This window comes from Photinus pyralis, unplaced genomic scaffold (genome assembly GCF_008802855.1).
Source record: "Photinus pyralis isolate 1611_PpyrPB1 unplaced genomic scaffold, Ppyr1.3 Ppyr1.4_LG6, whole genome shotgun sequence".
Taxonomy (NCBI): domain Eukaryota; kingdom Metazoa; phylum Arthropoda; class Insecta; order Coleoptera; family Lampyridae; genus Photinus; species Photinus pyralis.
In genome coordinates, this window is record NW_022170663.1 from 13,579,713 (window position 1) to 13,600,429 (window position 20,717).

At 38.2% G+C, this 20,717-nt stretch overlaps 1 protein-coding gene across 6 annotated transcripts in view; it reads right to left on the reverse strand.

Annotated features, from left to right (window-relative positions):
* The window catches only part of LOC116174858 (flocculation protein FLO11-like), a 148,889-nt gene that overhangs the window by 97,993 nt on the left and 30,179 nt on the right, over positions 1-20,717 (reverse strand). For 5 of the 6 annotated variants that reach the window (XM_031492882.1, XM_031492880.1, XM_031492879.1 and 2 more), the window contains exon 2: positions 9,515-9,552. The exons of the other annotated variant lie outside the window; for it this stretch is intronic. The gene's annotated coding sequence lies outside the window, so the exon portion shown is untranslated. The remainder of the gene's footprint in view (positions 1-9,514; positions 9,553-20,717) is intronic. 6 annotated transcript variants of the gene reach the window in all.

Consider the following 20,717-nt stretch of genomic DNA (forward strand, 5'->3'; position numbering starts at 1 on the left):
TGCCGTATTTTACACATTCTAGAATAGGCTCCTTTCAAAGCCTATTATTTGTGGGGGCCCAACAATTAAATTCGCATTTATTCGTGTATTTATTGTCTTTCTGGTGCAGGGGGTTAGATAATTGCAGATACGTAATAATTTTCATAGGATTCAAAACACAGAATAGTACCAGTAAAGCAGTTGACAAAAAATTTGCATGAAATATTCAACTAGAGGCCGTATAACATTTAGTGAAAGGGTTAGAACAAAAGTTTGACGAACCTTTTGTGGAATTACGTTGCAACCCCACGATTTGGTCCTTAGTGGTTGAAGGTTTAGTGATAGAAAATTTGTTGCTTGCGGTCCAATGAAAACTTTTAGTTCATTTGGCATCTGCAACAATCTCGTCAATTTACCCTTACATACTTACAAAGCTCTAGTGGTGAAATCCGGTATTGACAATAGCCCAGTCTATCTACCTTCAAATGTTCAACGACCCCAGGTAGAATTTCACTAATTACTTTTTATTGTGCAAGTCTTTCTTTGAATGAACGCAAAAGAATGGGACGAACTGTACAACTAAGTATAAAATAAGTAGGTATAGTTCCTTTACGTTCATTCATGGTTCAAGACAGACAAAGAACAGTAATTAGTGAAATTCTACTTCAGGTCATTTACCATTTGAAGGTAGATAGAGAAAATGGGTTACTGTCTAAACCTAAAGAGTATTTCCCCCGCAACAAATTTATGGGGGATATCGATAATCTCTGTTTATTGCATTGTATTTTAATTATTGTAGCAGTGAGATTAGAACTAGAGGTTCCAAAAGAACCGGAAATAGTAACAGTACAAATGTATAACTTACAATGAAAAGAATTAAAGCTAATCAGAACAAAGAAGCTGTGGGGGGTTGGACGTCACTTGTCTTTCTTTTTATTCTTAATTTTCTATTCCTGTCTGCCCGTTCGTCGGTGTGCACCGATAGTTTTGTTTAGAATCATCCAATCGCTTTGAAAATTCCCAGTCCCAATAGCACATTGAACAAGTGGCATCGGTTAAAACTTGAACTGTAGTTATAAATTACCTTGTTTGCTCCACAACCTTATTAACTTGTTTAATTTTTCACTTTCACCATTATTATCTCACACTTCACATCGCCCACAATTACTGAAGGTTAAGTTTTCAATGGTATGTAAAAGAATTGTACTTAATTGCTACGTTTAATTAGAGACTTTCTTTAACAAGCAAAAGATTCCCATTTTCCTTTTGAACGTGTACCTAAATAATAGGTGCCAGATGATTGATAATACCACCATCGTTATTCTGCGCCTGCATTACTTCACAATCAAGGTTAATGGTATTAGACTCCCCGCATAAAAGGTATGAAACAAAGGTTTTTATGTAATTTAATGATATTAAATATTAAATTTATATGGGAACCTTAATAAGGCATCCTGTACAGCTTAATTACATTTGTAATTGCATTTGCGAGTAATAATTGCATCGGTAATTGCTAACAGTAGTTTTGTCGCTCTTTTATTTATTTTTCGAAGCGCTCTGCTTATGTGTTATTGTATATTTTATAATATTATAACTGACGTAATTGTTGCACATATGTTGCCAGTTGATTTTATCAATGGTTTTCAATTGGGTAAACGCTAATAAGTTCACTAGTCATTTTCTGGATGTCTCGCGTTCTTCTCCTGTTTTGCAGGCTTTTGCAAAAAATCGAAAAACCGGTCGAGGGGACAAACTTTTATGCGAAAATGAGCCTTACAATTTTTACCCCGTGGCAGGGGTTAATACTGTTTTTGATTTTTTCTGTATTACAGAGTTCTACACTTCTCAGTACTGCCCCTATTTGGCCGTAGAGTGCTTCGGTGTAAGTGTACACATTTGCAAAAGTGAGCTTTGACACCACCATGGATTCGGAAGCGATAGGGTACAAAAACAGAGGGGTAGTAAGAGATGCAAAATAAGATAACTTTTCTTTGCCCGTAATTCTAAAGTGGTGGCGCTGAGTTAACGGACTCTAACTTGAGTCTTTAGAAATGAATTCCTAGATCATCAACGGTTATTTACATTTCGCATGTCTTTATTAATAAAAAGTTGACGTAGTTTCGTACGAAAATGATCAACTTCCTGAATTTAAATAGAAGTAGAAATTTATGTAATAGGCATTACTCTTTCTAAGATAATTGCGAGAGTATCACTCACAGCAATTAAACGTAACAATTTAAGAGCGGACCGGTTTCACAAAATCACCGAAAAAAAACACAGGTATAAATCAATAAAGGATTGCATGACGAGCGTATACCTTTACTCACGTAATAGAGTACTTATGAAAAATGATAATTATAACAATTTTTAAATGCCACATTTTCTTTAACCTAAAACACGTAGACATTAACCCAATTCTTTGTTTGCTTTTAGACAGAGATTGGAGCTGCTGAGTAACGGATGTTAATTTGTTAACAAACAAAGTAAATTTAGCCTTTTAGCCGGAAAACTAGTTTAGCGAAGGTTAGTAAACCTGATGATGAATCATTATAGTATTAAAATCACCAGGAACACCTACTAATTAACGGTGCTCTGAATTGTGGGGTGATGAATCCACCACAAGCACAAGGAAGTATTGGGTGTTTTTCTACATGCAATAGTTGACCTGGATGACCGCACATTTAATAAAATCCCTTCCGCGATTTCCCAACCTCAAACAGCGTGAGATTACAATTGATCACCTTACGGTGAATCGGTTTGATTTATGCATCGTTTTAGCATAGGTACTTAACAATAGTTTAAGAGGCGCTCGATGCTGCAAGGTAGCAATAATAATAGATTTTGTTTTCATTTAAGAATGCGGTTTTCATGTATTTGCATATTACACAATATCTATGCCGACAGGATTCTTCGCTTTATGTAATGTAATAATATACTGCGTAATCTAAGGAATGATATTAACGGTCTTTAGATTTTAATGGGTATCAAACGGCGTCACTCGAACGTCAAAAATGTCTCGCGGATTATAATTAAGCCGTTTTATTGGAAATGCCTGAAGGGTGTACTTAATGTCAATAAATTACGTAACCACGTTTCACATTTACGCCAATGCGAGGCGGTACACCCCTACTTTCTTTGGTGCTGGATCGAAGCATGGGATGTGTTAAATTGTTGCCAGTAATCACCATTCCGTTGCCATAATTTTGTAATAAGTGTCGATTCTGATTTTTTCAATTTAGCTAATCCGTTATCATAAAACAAAGATTAGTCCTAGTTAGATATTAAGGTTTTGATGGTGTCTCTCGTCAATTGTTCTGATGATCTACGAGGTCTACTTTCAGAGATTGTTGACTGAAGAGAACCCAAGAATAGGCAAAGAACCTTGGTCCGCAGTCGAGAAGGGGCCTGTATTAAAGGTAACGCGAAACCACGGATGATTCCAGGGGAGGTGTGGAAAGTTTTGGGAGAGGTAATGTGTAAGGTATGCGGTTAGATGTCAAGGAACTAACCTTTTGGGAACGCTTGTACACCGACGACAGTGCTTTGGTGGGGGAAAGTCGGAAGAAGGTTCATGAAATTCTGAAGCGTTGGAGCAAGGGGTTCTTAAAATTAGTAGAATTTACAAGACTGAGTACCTGTGGTTTGGTGGGGACTTCAAATACTTTAGATCCACTTGATGGACGCATTAGTGGTGTGGTCTAGGGCTCTAGACATAGTCATGGTTCAAGGTAGAAGAAAATGAAAAGGCTATATAGATATCGATTCGAGAAAGAAAGACTTAAGATCTTAGAACGGCGGCGGGGGGGAGAATGAATTAAGAAAGCGAGGGACAGCGACTCCTGAATATTAGAGATAGCTGAAGATATTTTCCGACTTTTAGTCTAATTTGGTTTTGATACCATTGTAAATTCCGTTGCTACCAAATTAGAAATTGAACACAAACCATTTGCGGTTCTGCTAATGAAATAATATTCAATCGAGAGTGAAATTAACTTTTTCTAAGATTGCCTTGAAAATCCACAAGAGTAAAATCGCTTTCCCATGACTCCCTTCCAAAATGATAACGTTTCATCAAAGCAAGTCGACCTGAAACGTATGTATTTTGTTCATTTGTTGAGAAATGTCGGCGAAAAAATCGCTCACGTACTTTTTGCATAAGGTTTGGTCCATTATAGTCGGGTAGATTTTCGCTTTTCCCAAAATATTTTTAAATCCTTAGAGGGATTCAGCCGAAGTTATTTTGGTCTGGAACAGAGGATCCCTTCTAAAGGCCCACAGAACGCACTTCTTAGGGTATATCACAGGAAGAGAGACTTGTTCGGATAGACCGCAATTGGAGAAACATCATCCAACTCAAACTGACAAAGCCACCTGAGAATATTCATTTCCTCAAGGATGTTTTTAAAGAAATGTTAAGTACCTTCTTTCTTATAGAAGTTCTTCTAAGAATCTTCCTGTAAATTTTCCCTTCTTTCTTGATTATATTTAAAAACCTTCTTAGAATCCTCCTTAGAATTCGTAATTTTCTGGTCACTTGTTTATTGAAATCCTCCTAAATATAATTTGGTAAGATTCTTCGTGGTTTATTCCTCTTTAATGTCTCCTGTGTTGCTGGATTTTTTTATTTTAGCATCGCACGACTGTCCCTTGGAATATTATGATAAGTGCTTATCTATGTTTTGTTCTTTATCCCAAACCCGGACCTCCTTGAAATATGTGTGGGATTGTTAGCCTCCCATTACAGTGACTAGATCGCACAGCACGTTAGAAGGTTTGGTTATTAACATCTTTTCCGAGGCTAAGGATCGAAATAATTACGACTTCCTTCCAATTTTGTTAAGTATATATACAGCCGTTTTTTTATAGAGGTTTGGGAAACCTTTTATAGGCTGCCCCGCTCGGCTCTATAGCAGGTGGTGTGTGGAACTCCATTGAGGTATACCCACTCCCTTCTCTCTACTTAAAGCTAGGTGACGTCGAGGGCCCGCCGAAGCATCCTCTCTCGAGAGGTAGCCCGGCCCTTGCTCTCCCTTCTGGAGACCACTTCCGTACACCAGCATCTGCACGGCGTCCCTAAAAGTATTTAGACCTCCATTAATAATTTAAATCTGAAAATTTGTGTACCAACATCGAAAGAAAATTATTATCATAATCGTTTCACTTCCGGTTTAACTTTCTGATTTTCAATAGAACCCCCTATATTTTTTGCATTTCGAAATCTACATGAAAATCTACGTCGTTTTATACCCTATACCCAGCATCAAAGGTTTTTGAACAAGCAGAACGCACAAGCAAACACAAAAACCAACTGATATTGCTTCTGGAACTTCACTTCTTTACTTGCACTTAAATTTCGTATTAGGCGACACTGAATTTGTTTGAATTACAGTTGTAAAATTAGGTCTTTGTCTATGAAAAAGCTCACTGTAACTGGTACTATAAAAACAGCACTCCGAAACTCATCCGTAAACTTTTATCGCGACAACTTAAATCTCTAACTTTCATCCATAAAATTGTCTGCTCAAAAAGCTTCGATAACGGCAAAACTGACACACAAAACGATAACCGGCTACGTGTTAATGTTCGGCAAAAAAAAAAACAATGATTAACATCCACCACCAAAAAAGCTACGATTCACGTCTTCCTCTCCTATATAAGACAATTTCCCTTGCGTTTTTCAACTGCGTCTTCGAATAAATTAAACACAAAATATGGGTATATCGGCGAAACGCGCTTAACTACAAACTTAACTAGTTCACTTAGCTGAGCTTCTTGTCGCAACGCCCGGAGATAAAACCTTTAAAAAAGAATAAAGCTAATCTTTCACGTAATTGTTTTACATTGAAATAAACAAAATACAAGGAATTATTTAAGCAAATCTAAGAACACTAAATAATTATTAAACAAAATCACATTCAAATGCCATAATTCGAATTGTGTTCAATCTCAAATTAATGACCACATCTACTTGACCACTTCGCATGCAAGTCCTCATTTCGTACGACTTCAAACTTTCGCCAATCGATGTTCACGAGTTCAAGGATCAGTTCCATTGAATATGAGCCGGATTAAAAGTCGAAAACGCATTTTCTCCGTCCTTTATGGCCGGTATCGATTCCGATGGCGCCGAATTTTGTTCTCCTGTTCTATTAAACGCGACCAATCCCCAAATATACTGCGACCGTCCCCAATCGAGTTCTACGACTTCAAGTATCAGTGCGATTGAATATGATCGGGATTAAAGGTCGAAAATGCATTTTCTGCGCCCTTTAAGGCCGGTCTCGTTTCCGGTGGCGCCGAATTTTTTTCTCTTGTTCTATTAAACGCGACCAATCCTCAAATATACTACTGCGATCGTGGAAGTCGCGAATTTTTTCCAAGCGTTTAGTTGCGCGATTTTCATGTATCACGAGGGCTGAAATTTTAACTCCTCCTAAAAGTCTCATGTACTCGGGATAATGAACGTTTAAAGAATAAGTCCCGGTCCCCGAAATTGTGCGTTTCTCGCTCATTCCCCATTCACCCAACACAAGAAAAAGCAACTTGATACGCCCTCCCCCTGCATTCCCGCGGTAAGGTGCCCTAACGTTATCTCTGCGTCGAGGGGGAGGGTGGGGGTGCACTCTCGATACCAGGTGCGTTCGAAATGTGGCGATGCCTTCTATTCGTTTCGCTATCTCCGCCGGCAATTTCTTAATTTTCCTCTGCAACATTTTTCATACATTGTTATCTATTCTACGTTACTATATTTTTAACAAATCTAAAAAATCGTCTTCAGGTTTCGAATTTTATCTAAATTTCCTCTGGTATAGACGTCCCGAAGGTTGAAATTCCTTGAAACCCCTTGATCATGGGATGTTTCACCGAACTGCGAACCCCCCACAAAAATCTCCCTCACTCAATCCGTGCGCCTTTTGAAAAATTTTTGGCTCCGCACTACCCCCCTAGAAAGGCATTTTATGAAGAAAAATTTCGTGAAAGTGTCCCCCAAAACATCTCCACTTCTTGTTCCCTCTACGACCCCCGTAGCATCGCGAGCATTTCCATTTTCACTTTTTCCTTATAACCCTTAAGGAGCTCATTTGGAACATTACCACGAATTTCTCCGAACTGCACGATCCGTGTAGACCTCTGACGGGGTTAATTGCGCGCAAATTATTTCGAATCTCCTCTCCTTCGCTGGCTACGAGAAGCACGCACCCCTAACCAACACCTCAAAATTTTCGCATTTTCTACACCTCCTATGCATGGGGCGGGGGTGATAAAAATTTCTCTGTGGTTGCACGGGGGGAAACCGCTCGAATGATTTCCTGCAGCTTTACATAGCTGCATCAGAGTACAGTGCTTATCTTTTTGCAAGTTAAATAAATCGATTTTCGGGTAAAAAAATTGACTTATTCCCCTGTTATATTATACAGTGCTATTTATTAAGAAGTGGACATGGGGATTTATGTATATTGTTTATCCTTATGTCTACTTTTAAATGACAAAATCTCTTCTGAATGGCGCCTAATTTTATGCATCAAGAACAACTTTTTAAAACAAACATTTGGCTGCCATATTAATTAGTTCGAATATTGTTACTTTGATAGAAAATAAATCTCTTACGCTCCTTAAACTGTAACCGGCATATTGAACCAATTGACAATATCAACGTCTTCTTCAGTTAAATACATTGCACACGAACGCACGAAGCCAAAGCAACGATATTCAGTCGTTTTGGTTGCATAAAATTAGGTGCCCTTCAGAAGAGATTTTGTTTTATTAAAGTATAGGTAACCCACGACCATAAATCCCTATGTCTACTTCTTAAAAAGTAGCACTATATACAGCGACCAGCGCATCCCAAAAGTAGGTGAGCCCTGCGTGCAATTTCAGACGAGTTCTTTATTCTCTATCACATGTCAACACATGAACGAGAAAGACATGGAAATAATTTAAAATAATTGGATTGGTTTACAAACTAATGACGCAGGGTTCACCTTTCGTGAATTCAACTGTATATAAAAATACCATTTTACTGTCTGAATTGATGACAAAGAGTCCAAAGTTGTGATTCTACGTGGAATGGAAGACGGAGGAGAATCGTATCCGTACTGATGGGGGCTGATTCTTTGTTAATCAAAGTTTATTGCAGGCGAGCCAGATTTTCCCATCAACGTTCTTCATGCTAACTGTACTCTTTTCGACTTTTTTTAATTTTGTGCTAATGTTGTGTGGTGATCAAGTGGAACAACGCCCAATATGGTCTTCATGCAACGGATCAATTAAATGAACCAGGCTGATCATTTTGCCTATCTAAATTTGTATCAAGGAATGATTACAATGTAATTCTAGATTTAGTCATTACAAATGACTTTAGCTTGGTTACAGACACAGCGGGGGATTTCTTACTTCCAATTGATCATTATCGCCCCCTAACCCACCTTTAAATTTCTAATTAGGACCTGAATTGCATATCCACGAAAACATGATGAACTATAAGAATGTAGCTCAACTGCCTAGCTTTTTGTATAACTCGTTAATCGGTAGCACCTGCAAAGAAATAAGGAACTGCTTTTGATGTGCCACTGCTTTTTTTTATTTTGGAAAATGGTAACATAAAAAAAATGTTTCCTTTGAACCTACGTCTGCGGCGCAGGAGTCTACGCTAGCACAGTTAATTAGCAATCGGCTATAATTAGCGGATAAAAAATGTTGATGGGAACTTAATGAGAGAACCGTTGGAAGAATTGACATAGAGCAACTTTGCGAATAATTTTCTTCGGTCGATTAGAAATAGAATTAATGTCTGCCGTGCACGAGTATGTAACGTTTCAGGGGTTTTTGCACAAAACTGCCCAACATAAAAGTAATTGCAATTTGCAATTACACGCATCAATGTACAATCACCACAAGTATTTTGGGCACACATCCAATTTTTTGTCGTTTACCAGACCAAATTCGCGCCGGTGCTATAAAGAAACCCACTAACCGTTCCTTTTTTGAAGTAGAAAAAATAACACAATTAACGTAACTCGCTAATAACTTCAACTTTCAAAAATACAATAACTAGATTGAGTCCATGCCAATTACGTAATTTGTTTATTTCCGCAAAGTTATGTAAGCCTTTGTACTGAAATGATATTTACAAAACCCATGGCGCAACCTACTTTTGATCGATGATTTAAACGAAATTTTATTGTCATTCCGTTATTAATTAGGCGGTCGATACCTCGTTATTATTCAACCCGATCGATGTCACCGGCCCCCTACTTTTTTTTCTCGTTTCAATAAACGCCACGACTCTTTGATTATAATTATTATATTCTTGTCCATATAGCGATCTAACTGAACTTTCTTGATTTGCACCATTTGTCTGCTCAAGTACCGTAAACGATAAATGATTTATTTCGTGTCGTTTTTCAAATTGTGCAAAAAGAGGTTTAAATATTCATTACTCTCTATACGTACGGATATAATTACGTTCTTTTCTAAGTTAATACGGCGTTAGGAAATCTTCAATGCAAAACTGTAAATATTTCTGCACACTCACCTCGACAAGGCCGAACAGTATCGCAAGCTGGCGGGCACCTGGAACAAAAAAATACGTCGATGTAATATTTGCAATTTAGGCTGAGGAAATTAACGCGCCCCACTAAATTCAAGATGCTTGCTTAACGATAATTGACTATGTTTTAAACCGTTGGAAACCAAAAGGAAACAAAGCTTCATGTCCTGAGCCTTGGAAATTTATTGAACTTATGTTTTTAGCACCTGTGTTTGAATAAAACAAAGATTTTCTATAGTTTTGTTTCCAATAATTAAAGGCTGGAAGTCGGATCGAAGTTCCCATGGTGGTGGGGAAGATTGCTGTGTTTTGGAGGGTCCTGTCAGATTGACACAGATTTTAATAGGAAAGTGGTCACATTCCATGGCAGGTCAGGATAAATGTCTTGGGTTGAAAAAGTGAGAAGGTTCCACTGCCAGCATTAAAATGGGTTCGTTCGTTAGTATTTAGGAAGTTTATTGGATTGGCCTCTGCTGTCGGTAAAATTTGCTCCCCAGAGTATGTGGTAGCTGTTGAAATCTCCTAGTAGAAAAGGCTAGGGTAGAGTCTTCTTCTTCAAAGGTTTGATCTTTTGGCATGTACACTTACAAATTGTGATTTTCTTGGGGTTGAATACTGTGGTCGCTGAGGCTTCCAGGTTGGAATGGAGTGGGGCTTCTCTCAAATGAATTTTATCGCAACTCCTCCTTCGGACTCAGAGGAGTAGATGGGGGAAATTTATTGGTCTTTGTCAAGGTGTAAGGTTCCATGGTTTCCAATTGTTTGTGGGATTCGCTGTTTGGTTGGCTAAAAATGTGGGTGGTTGTATCAGATGGATCCGAGTGTCTTGAGGAACCCGAGTGATAGATATAAAGTTGTGGGTGATGGGTTTTTGTGTTTGTGTATTCATTTTCATGTATTAGCTTCGTAAATTAATTATTAGTAATATTATTTAGTTAAGTTAGTGTACATTATAGGATTTATTATAGAAATTAATGGTTATCACTGACCTTTACTGATTAGCGGTAGAACACGTCTGTATTCGTACGTAGACAAACTTGGAATGCGAAATTTGTTTCGTCTACTCCATAGACGTTTCTTTTCATTTCGTTTTGGTCACTATATACAATTTTTCTATCTTAAGAAATTAGTCATTTCGTAAATTCAACCCCTAAATAAGTTTACCCCGGACCAATTGTATTTTGGAAGTTGAGGGAAATTCTTTCCTACAAATTTAGTCATAGAATAATTCATTACAAGTAAATTACTTCCGGAACACTTGCTCCCGAAAATTCTCCATAAGGAAAACTCGTCCCAGATAAGCTCGCATAGTATTCGAGCTGATATATCCGCTCACTGAATTATTACTTCGGGATTTTCGCATCCCGAAAATTTGTATAGGGGACTAGGGTTGATTATTGAATAACAGTGGACACGATTGCTTTGATTCCGTTTCTTCTTTGTGCACCTACGTATATAAAATTAGAGAGAGAAGCAAACCTGGATCGCAATAGTGTGTGAGCTTTCCGTTCAGTTTTTACGAAGTTTTAATTTATTATCCCTCTCTTGTTCTGGGCCCTCAACAGGCTTGCGCCCAATTACAGAGTGACCCGCATAATGCTTTTTAGAGGTGCCTCTACAGAAGGTCTTAAGTTGTTCTATACTACTCCGGTATTTACCTTACGAATTAGGAAAACTGCAAGAAAACCTAATTCGAAGTAGCCGGCAGAATGCTCGAAACTGGTCTAAGGTAATTTCCATCTCTGCCACAGATGAAAAATTCACCTCAACCCAGGTTCGAACACCCGACCTCCGGATTTATACCTCAACGCTGTACCATTGAGCCATAATGCCGCGAGATTTTAAGAGAAAGAGAGAGGCCTTCCTTGCACACTTTTGTGAATCGCAGAAAAAACATAAATCGCTAGTGGATCTGAATTGTAGTAGTGACAATTTTTAAACCCGTGTACAAAACGCGGATAAAACGTCGAAAATAAAGTGCGTAATGCGGCACTCATATATTCCGATAAAGACAATTCGTTCTAATACAGCACGTGCGCATACAATGATTAGTAGGTGAAATTTGACTTTTTTTAAATTCTTGTGCATCAACAACAACTCGGCTACTAGAATTTGATGAAAGTTTTAAATGCGATCGAGGTAAATACAAGCTTCACTATCCTGAAGGATTCCATACCACGAGAGGCAATTTTGGTACGAGAGCAAGTCTCAAAAAGGTTCAACTGCATCACCCCGAATGCGATCCAGTTTTCAATTTTTCTGGAAGGGAGCTTTTTTTCAAAGGTGGGACGTGCTATTTAAAGAAAACACCGATTCCAGCGATAACTGTAAGTTACTTTACTTTTTTTTCAATTGCATGAAGTATTGGTGGGTTATCTTTAAGAGTTAGCGGCGGATACTTTTTTGATGTAATCAAAATACCATTAAAGGGACGGATCTGTGGAGATTAGGGCAAGCTGCCCCGTGACCATTTAAAAGCCCACTCGTGGAATCTATATGTCCGACTTAAATATAAAAACCACTCCAGCAGTAACAGAGGAGTCGCTACCTCTAACCCCCACTGATCAAGGCTTGTTTAACAGCGAGGGGCCCTATTGGCCTTTGACGAAGACAGTGGCATCGTCCCTTCTTCTAAAGGAACACCCGAGGACTCCCAAGCCTCGAGTAACAAAGCAGGAGCAGTTCTGTCCTCAGATGGGAACCTAGATAACTCCCTAAAAAACCGTCCCAGCCCCTCATTCCAAAGAAGAAGGCGGAGATGCTTCTACACATTCAGAGAAAACCTTCCAGGACGCCTTACACGGCATTAAAATAGAGATCTTCTCGGCAGACCCTAATTTGGATACCATCCCCGATGATAACTCCGGGAAAAAAATGATCTTCCTAAGCTTCACGTGTTCATGGCTCACTTTCCGGGAGAGGGAGAAGAGTCAGACAGAGCACATATAACCAAAATGCATGCATTAACATGAAGGCCTGGCAAGGTGGTCTACAACACCACCGCAGTAATAGTTTTCTCAGTCGACAGTACGTCGGCCATTTATCTAGATAAGAATTCGCGCATGGGGCGCTCATGGAAGTTCTGTCCACTTGCAGACAGGTGACTACAATGGAAGTCGTGGAAAGCTCAACCAAAGGCAAGGGAAGGGTGGATGCAAGGGAGACAAAAGATAGCCCCATGTCCCATAATGGCCGACATTAAAATCATACAGGGGAACCTACACAGGGCGAAAGCGCTCATCAGCGCACCCTTATACAGGAACTAGGAGTAACTCTCGAATCAAGGATTATCCTAATTCTGCAGGAAGCCTGATTTATGAAAGGGGAGGGGGAAGCGGTTTCCGTAAAGCAGAAACTAACAGCCTTTCCTCTTCCAGAGTTCGTAACAAAAGACCTGGTCGCTGTGGTGGTCGAGGCTCCAATAAGCACCAGTGTTACCAAAATTTTCCGGAGGAGAACGATGCAGCAGTGCCTCTGCCACCAAAAGGTACGGAACCTGAGCAGATACTGCAAGAAGGGGCTGCATCCTCTTATATGATGTAACGCCAACTCCCATCACCTCCACTAAGACAGCACGGACACCCATCGTAGAGGTGGCAATGAGCCAACATTTATAACCAGCGACGGGAAAGAAGTCCTGGATATTACCTTTTCCTCCTCCTTTTTAGCAGGAAGAATAGTGGTATGGAAGGTCTCTCTCACAGATTTTATAAAGGTTGAGAAGCAAACCGCACATTTATTCACATTCATACCGTAATAGAGACTTAGTGTGAAGGGATCAAGTTGATCTAGAACGACTTGTCACACTGCTCACTGATGGCCTTAAGGAGGAGAATTATCCGCTAAAAACAAATACAAACACCCCCTGGTCAAGTAATGAACTAGGAAAGCTGAGGAACTGAGTGCTAGAGTGAATATAGAACGTCCCTCACTGAGTATAGTAAGGCGATTCGGAATCCAAAAAGAGTGTCTTAGGAAAGATTGTGTAATTAGGCATATCTTGAAGCAGAAGCAGAAGGAAAAGCAGTCTTATACTCAAATAAACAGGCTGCAACGAATAGCCTGTCTGGAGCAATGAGTACTACACCCACAGCTGCCACTTAGGAGTTGTACAGCAACTAAACATCCCTAAGCACATATACAGGATTTCAATGTGCGTAGGCGTCCAAGGAGGAAAATATTTTAATTTTATTAGTGAGCTAGCCGCGGGTAAGATTAATTGTAGTAGGAACATTTTTACCAGTTCCGTGTACGATCAATTTTATTTAGTACGAACGAGGATCTCTAACCCTTGTAATGTAAGTAACAATTACATTAGTTGATCTCATTTAAGACACGTAAGAATAGCTCCGATCCCAGTAAAATATGCCCCTCAAAATTTACCCTTAAACCTAAGATAGATCGTGAACGTATCCCGAATTATTGCTTCCGGATACATTCACTCAAACAGTAATTGTCCTTTAAAATTCACCCCCGAAGTATTCAAAAGGTCCGAAGAAATCTGGTGAAACCGAAAAATTTGAAGAATAGAAAATTTTGAACAATCTAAAAATCTGAAAAAATTCAAATGTTTGATGAATTCTACGAAAAAAAGGAAATTTGATGAGTCTGGAAACTGAAGAAGGATAATTAAAAGAATTGGAAGAAAGACATGGAAAGATACTAAGTACACTATGCCAAAAAAACTCACGTAAATCCCTTAGTGCCATCGTTCTAACTGATATTTGTTTATTTATTTATTATCTATCTCTTGTTCTAGGCCCTCAACAGGCTTGCGCCCATTTACAATTACAATCCTTTATAAGAGGTACTTCTGCAGAAGGTCTTAAGTAAGGAAAACTGCAGGAAAACCTAATTCGGAGTAGCCGGTAGAATGCTCGAAACTGATGGTCTAAAGTAATTCCCATCTCTGCCACAGATGAAAAATTCACCTCAACCCAGGTTCGAACACTCGACCTCCGGATTTATAGCCCAACGCTCTACCATTTAACCACAAAGCCGGTATATGAGTGGTATGCAGAAAAAATTAATGAAGGTAATACCAAATGAAGGATTTTCCGAAACTGTGGGAGAATTTGGCCTATTCTACTATAATCCATTATAAAACTCATTTTTTTTAATTACTACTACCACTGTTATCAGTACGAAATGGTCCATTATATGCACAATAAATCGAAAATACCAATTGCATATAATTTTTACGATTTCTTGCGATATTCGAAGATGTACCGAGCCTTAAAAGTGGATCGTTGCCTAAGACATAAAGACTCTCCCATTTTTCTATACATCTGTTAACTGTTTTCACAAAGAATGGAAAATTAACACCTCGTTAACGTTAAACTGTTGATGATGTGCGAATTATTTTTTGTTGCGGTTTCTACTTACACATACTTTTACCTTAACGGTTAAGAACCGCAACATGACTTTCTCGAATAATATTTGCAAAACAGACCAAATGGCGTTCGTTTTCAAAATTGGGTTGCTACCATGAACCTCGAAGGCCCTAGCACCAAATGTGGACTTGTTAGACAGACAGAAATTGAAATCGTACTCACAACCAAGCAATAAATCTAAGAAACCCGATTAAACTCCACAATAAATAAAACGCCACACATCTGCACAATTAACATTGACAAGAAAATTACCGATAGCACTCAAAAGAAGAAGAAATATCTGGCACAAAACGAATGTTGTCGCATTAAATCCCGACAAGAATGACAAACATTTCCACTGGTAATTTTCAAACGTGCAATGTCCCATAATGCCTGTTTTAATGGTAACATCTTACTGAGAACAGAATGATTTTGTATTACATAACGCGTCTCCTAAGACCTAAATCGTTGCAAGGCAATTTCTATTGACCTGAAAGCATACAAAAAGACGAGAAAACTCGTTCGATTACCAGGAAGGTAACTGGATGTCACTTCGCCAGTGTCAGATATGGTCTGCTTTTACACAAATGAGCAAAAGCAGACAAAGGAGGTTATGCGAGAATTACCTTAGAGTTTATTAACCTCGCGTTGCCATTAAGATGAACACGCCATGCACTTTACTGATCTAAGACCGATGCAAGCAAATTTGTATGGACAATAATTCTATGGAATAATTTGTTTCAGCGTTCAGAGGAATTATTCATGCAAATTCATGTTCGACCATGCAGTACATAATTTAGTTTTACTTCTCGACTGTATATGGCTGAATAAACTTCTCGTAAAGTGTAAAATTTTCTACTATCTACCAATGCGTTAAGTCAGAAAGATTTGCGACTTCGGACGGTAATTAAAATACGTTGTTAATTGACGGACTGATTTTTTAAATTCTTCGCAACCTAATCTAAAAGATTGTTAAATTGCGGAAATTTAAATATCACTTAGTGAAGTAGGGCACTGGCTCCAATCCTTGTAATGGGATTCTTTTGCTTTTTTTTTCATTTTTTAAATTTTCAAATTACCTACTTTTGCACTATCTACCTTACCCGAAGTAGCATGCATGAATTTCCTTTCAAAAGTCGTATGGAAAAACTGTTCGAGAGTTATACTTAAAGAACATAAAGAGGAAATTTAGTAAAATTTAGGGGTACGCCTTCCTGAAGTAGAAATTTTGAAAACCAAATTACAAAATCGAAAAGAGCACATTCAATATCCTATCTAAAGATATGCCATACTGATTGATACGCTCTCAAGAAAAAAATTAATAAAGAAATGCTATTTTGGCGACCGTTTGTTTTTTGAAGCAGATTTTCTTTGTACAAACCCTTGTCGTTAGTCCAGCTTTAGAGGTAGTCCAGAATCCTGTAGCTTTGGTAGAATATCAATCAGTTACGGCGGTGATACGAATAGTGCTACATTCTGCTTATCATGAGCTTACCTAAAACTTTTTCTTATCATCAACCCTTAGCAAGAAGACCCCAGCTTTTCAATTTCCACGAACAATTTCTCAAAGCACCAAGATAGTGTAAAGTAAATTGAGACCTCTTTTTTTGAGGAAGAGAATTAGGGGTTGTGCGGTACGGAACCAACAAGACCGAAACCTCTAATCCTTCGTTAAATTCGAATCTTCAGTATCTCACACTCCATAAAATTCAATTAAATTATTCGCAAGGTCAATGTGAAGCAATTAATATTATTAATTGTCTACTATATCGGAGTTTTAGTACATATTTTTTTTTGTAATTGAGCCATTTGTATCCTAACGCACGCATTGAGAAATGGCATAGCTTATTCTTAATAATTTATTAAAAATAAGCTTAGAAATCGTCCTTTTGAGAACATTTTTCAGCTCTCAGAACCACATGTAGCCTCTTTAGAGCATTCTTGCATGTTTAGGCATCTCCTTACCAATATTTTTGAGTCTTCTCATGGACCTCAAGAGATATCCATGTAATTTTCTAGACACGTTCATCGTAGAGCCCCCCTCAAGGTCCACCTAGGAAATTTTGCCAGAACCTTTTGAACTTTCTTTTTAAGTAGCAATTTTAAAATCGTCCTAACATCAGTGATACTTTTGAAGGTCTTCCCAGACATCGGTCCAGGAAATATATTGGCAAATTCCTTAGAAATATTCTGTGGTACCTGCAATGTCTTAGACAGCAGTTGCTGCAGTAATAGGGACCAAAATCACAGAAAAGCTCTCCGTTTCAATCTTGGTTTCAATAGAAACTCGAACTCGACCCGGATGAATACCAAAAATCCCGTTTGCCAACTCGAAATTCCAACCGGATGTGAGTTATTCAAGATGGCGTCCCAAATAGCGCCAAATTTATGTGTTTTTCTGCTTTCTGTCATATGTATGCGATCCAGGTGTCTATTCCTATGTTTTCAGGGGCGTAGACCACGATTAAACACTTAAAAACAAATTTGGTGCATTAAAAGGTCATATTTGAACGAAAATTCACCAAAATTCAAAAAGGTCAGCATTATTTTCTGACGTGGCGAGGAAGCTTCTCCAATTTTTAAGCAAGGCCACTCCGCCGTTCTTGATTACTCTTGTAAGCAGTGTGGGTGCAGAAAATTGACCCGACGAACTCCTTGCACAAAGTTATGTGCATGAATGGGAGAGGGGAGGACGATGAATAAAGAAAGCAATAATATTAATTTACTCTACTAAATAAATATCATAAATAGGTGTTCAAAATTGCAGAGAACCTTGTAACTGAAAAGGGAATTGGCCACGGCCGGTCAGGGGAAACGGGTCTTCTGGTGAAACAACTACCGAGGTTTGATAAAGCTCATACAATCTTGCCCAGGCCTGTACAAGTAACACATATGGCATAATCTAAAAAGAAACGAGTTAACAAAGAGGAATTCTATGAAACCTAAAGAGTATACTGCCACGTCCCAAAGCGACTATGTCAGATCATAGAATAATTTCAGTTAACTACAAAGGAGCCGTCCAATGTTAAAGGATATTCCCCTTTACAAACATCTCCTTGGAGAAAAACTTAGGGAGCACCCTTTCGAGGGACGCCTCTCGAATCCTACCGACTGGCAGGACATAGTAGATCTTCTTACTAACTCCATTGTGGAGTTATTTCTACAGGCATGTCCTCTAAGGACTGCCAAGAAGCTCTATAACTATCCCTGGTCGTGCAGGGCGATCGGAAAGCAGAAAACTGTTCAATAAGGCAGGGAAGAGCAAAGAAGCCTATAAGGTAAACCTAAGAAGGATGTTAGGAGGCGTCAAAGAGCTCCTCTGTATCCCGCCTGAATAAAATTCTAACAAAAAGTTCATGTTATAACCCAGCTAGCTTCAGTGTAGAGCAGAGCTGGGTAAAGCCCTCTTGAAAAGGGCTTGAAGCACTAAGCACCGAGCACTTTGTTATGATAAAAGTGCTTGCAAGCCCTAAGCACTTTTATGTGATGAAAGAGCTTGGAATTACCAAGCACTTTCTAAAGTAATTGAAAATACAAAGCACCAAGCCCTTGGAAAGCGCTTGAATCCATTAAAGTGCTTGAATCACAGTAATTGACAATATAAATTAATATAAATGTAAACAATATAAAGCACCTTTCATATTACTGGAAACCAGGGTTTGTAGTCTATAACTTTTGATTGAGACGTCTGATCGAAAAAGTACGAGTTGATTTGGATTCTACGCACTCAACTGCCTTTTTTTGAGCCCCGAAAAAAAATTGTCTCAGATCTTATAGAATGTGGCCTGTAGAATCCATAATTTCAAATAGTTCCAAGATTGGGCTACTAGTTCAAAAGTTACAGCCCTTCGAATTTTTTTTCGAAATTGGTTTCTAGTCTATAACTTTTGATTGAGAAGTCTGATCGAAAAAGTACGAATTGATTTGGATTCTACGCACCCAAATTATTAAGAAAAAGTGTTTTCTCGAGAAATTTTGGTGTAGTCGATTTTTGGTAAAAAAGGAAGGCTATACACTGCCTTTTTTTGAGCCCCGAAAAAAAAATTGTCTCAGATCGACCCGGAAAAAAATTTTCTTATAGAATATGGCCTGTAGAATCCATAATTTCAAACAGTTCCAAGATTGGGCTACTAGTTCAAAAGTTACAGCCCTTTGAATTTTTTTCAAAATTGGTTTCTAGCCTGCTGGACACTTTAAAAAACACGCTAGAAATAGTACTTCCGCATCCTAATTATACTGGAGGAATTAGTGGTTTTATCGCTAAAGTTTTGCTTGTCCAAATTTTCGATTAGGTAAACAAAAAAAACAGTACTCTCCCCGTACCCATGGGTTCCCTAATGTAGAGTAATAACTGCATGTGCTATAAAAGTAGGTACTACAAGAAAAATATCCAGAATGTTGCTCGGAAATTCCTTGACCTTGTTACATGTAAGTACGTACCTACCGAGACGTATCTTCTGAAATAATTAAAATGAGTGATAGTATGTTACGTGAAGAAATGCACAGATAAAATTTGTAAACTTTTAGTATGTAGGTAATAATTCTTAATTACAAATATAAAAAGACAATAAAAGATAACAATTCCTTATAATCAAAGTAATACAGATATATGGGTTAAGACTTAATTAAAAAAATAACTTGCAAACCAAAATTTAAACTTCTACTATTCTTGGTATTTACTATTTTGGCGGTTTGATGTTATTTTCTTGCCTTTTATAAAAATGTTTAATTTAGTGGCAAGTGCGTGGTAATTGATTAGGTACTTTTTTTTCCGTTCAGGTAATGTATTTTATGTATTATATACGCGGCAGTAAATTATCTGATTATACCTATCGTAATAACTATAACAAAACTTAACGTATGCCGGTATGCCCTGAATATGATAGGGCAGCGTTAAAAAATGGCAGAACTTACCTCTTCCTTTTTTTGTTCGCGAAATCGTACGACCCCTTTCACAGGAAACCACACAATACGAAAAACAAGAAGTCAAAAGTGGGATGTGCAGACTGCAGACTAATCACTAATGAAGCACAGAACACGTAGGTGACGTCAGAGTAGGAGTGAAGGAATGAGTAAGACTAAGGGTTTTCTAAATTCGTCACCTAATTCACGATAAGAGCTTCGTTATGAAAGTGCTTGAAGCTCTTTGTAAGTGCTTGAAGCCCTTAAAAAGTGCTTGAAGTTCTTTGAAAGTGCTTTAAGCTCTTTGAAAATGCTTGAAGCTCTTTATAAGTGCTTGAAGCTCTTCATAAGTGCTTGAAGCTCTTTATAAGTGCTTGGAACCCTTGATAAGTGCTTGAAGCTCTTTAGAAGTGCTCGAAATTGTATGAAAGTGCTTCAAGCAGTTCAATAGGGCTTGAAGCTCCAAACACTTTTAAAAAGTGCTTGGTAATTGAAGCACTTTTTCCTGAATTGAAGAAAAGTAATTGAAGCACAGAGCTCTAAGCACTGAAAGTAATTGAAGTCCTTTAGCAATCACTTTTTTTCAAAACACTACCCAGCTCTGGTGTAGAGGATATGGTTCCTACATAAACAGCCTCTTAGAGACAGTCGAGACGCTGAAAAACATTAGAATTTGTTCGTATGACAGAATTACCATATTGTTTTAATAGATTTGGTTAGTTTATATTTGTTACTAGACGTATACAATTTGAGATGAATTAGTAATTTGGGTTTTCGGTTCAAGAAAAACTGGCTGGGGCGTTTTTCGTATCGACCACCGATTAGTATCGATCGCTTTATACATTTGAAAGCGGAAAAGGCATCTCTCGTATTTTCCATAGACCGCCTCTTTTGGTATCGATTTCCGATTAACT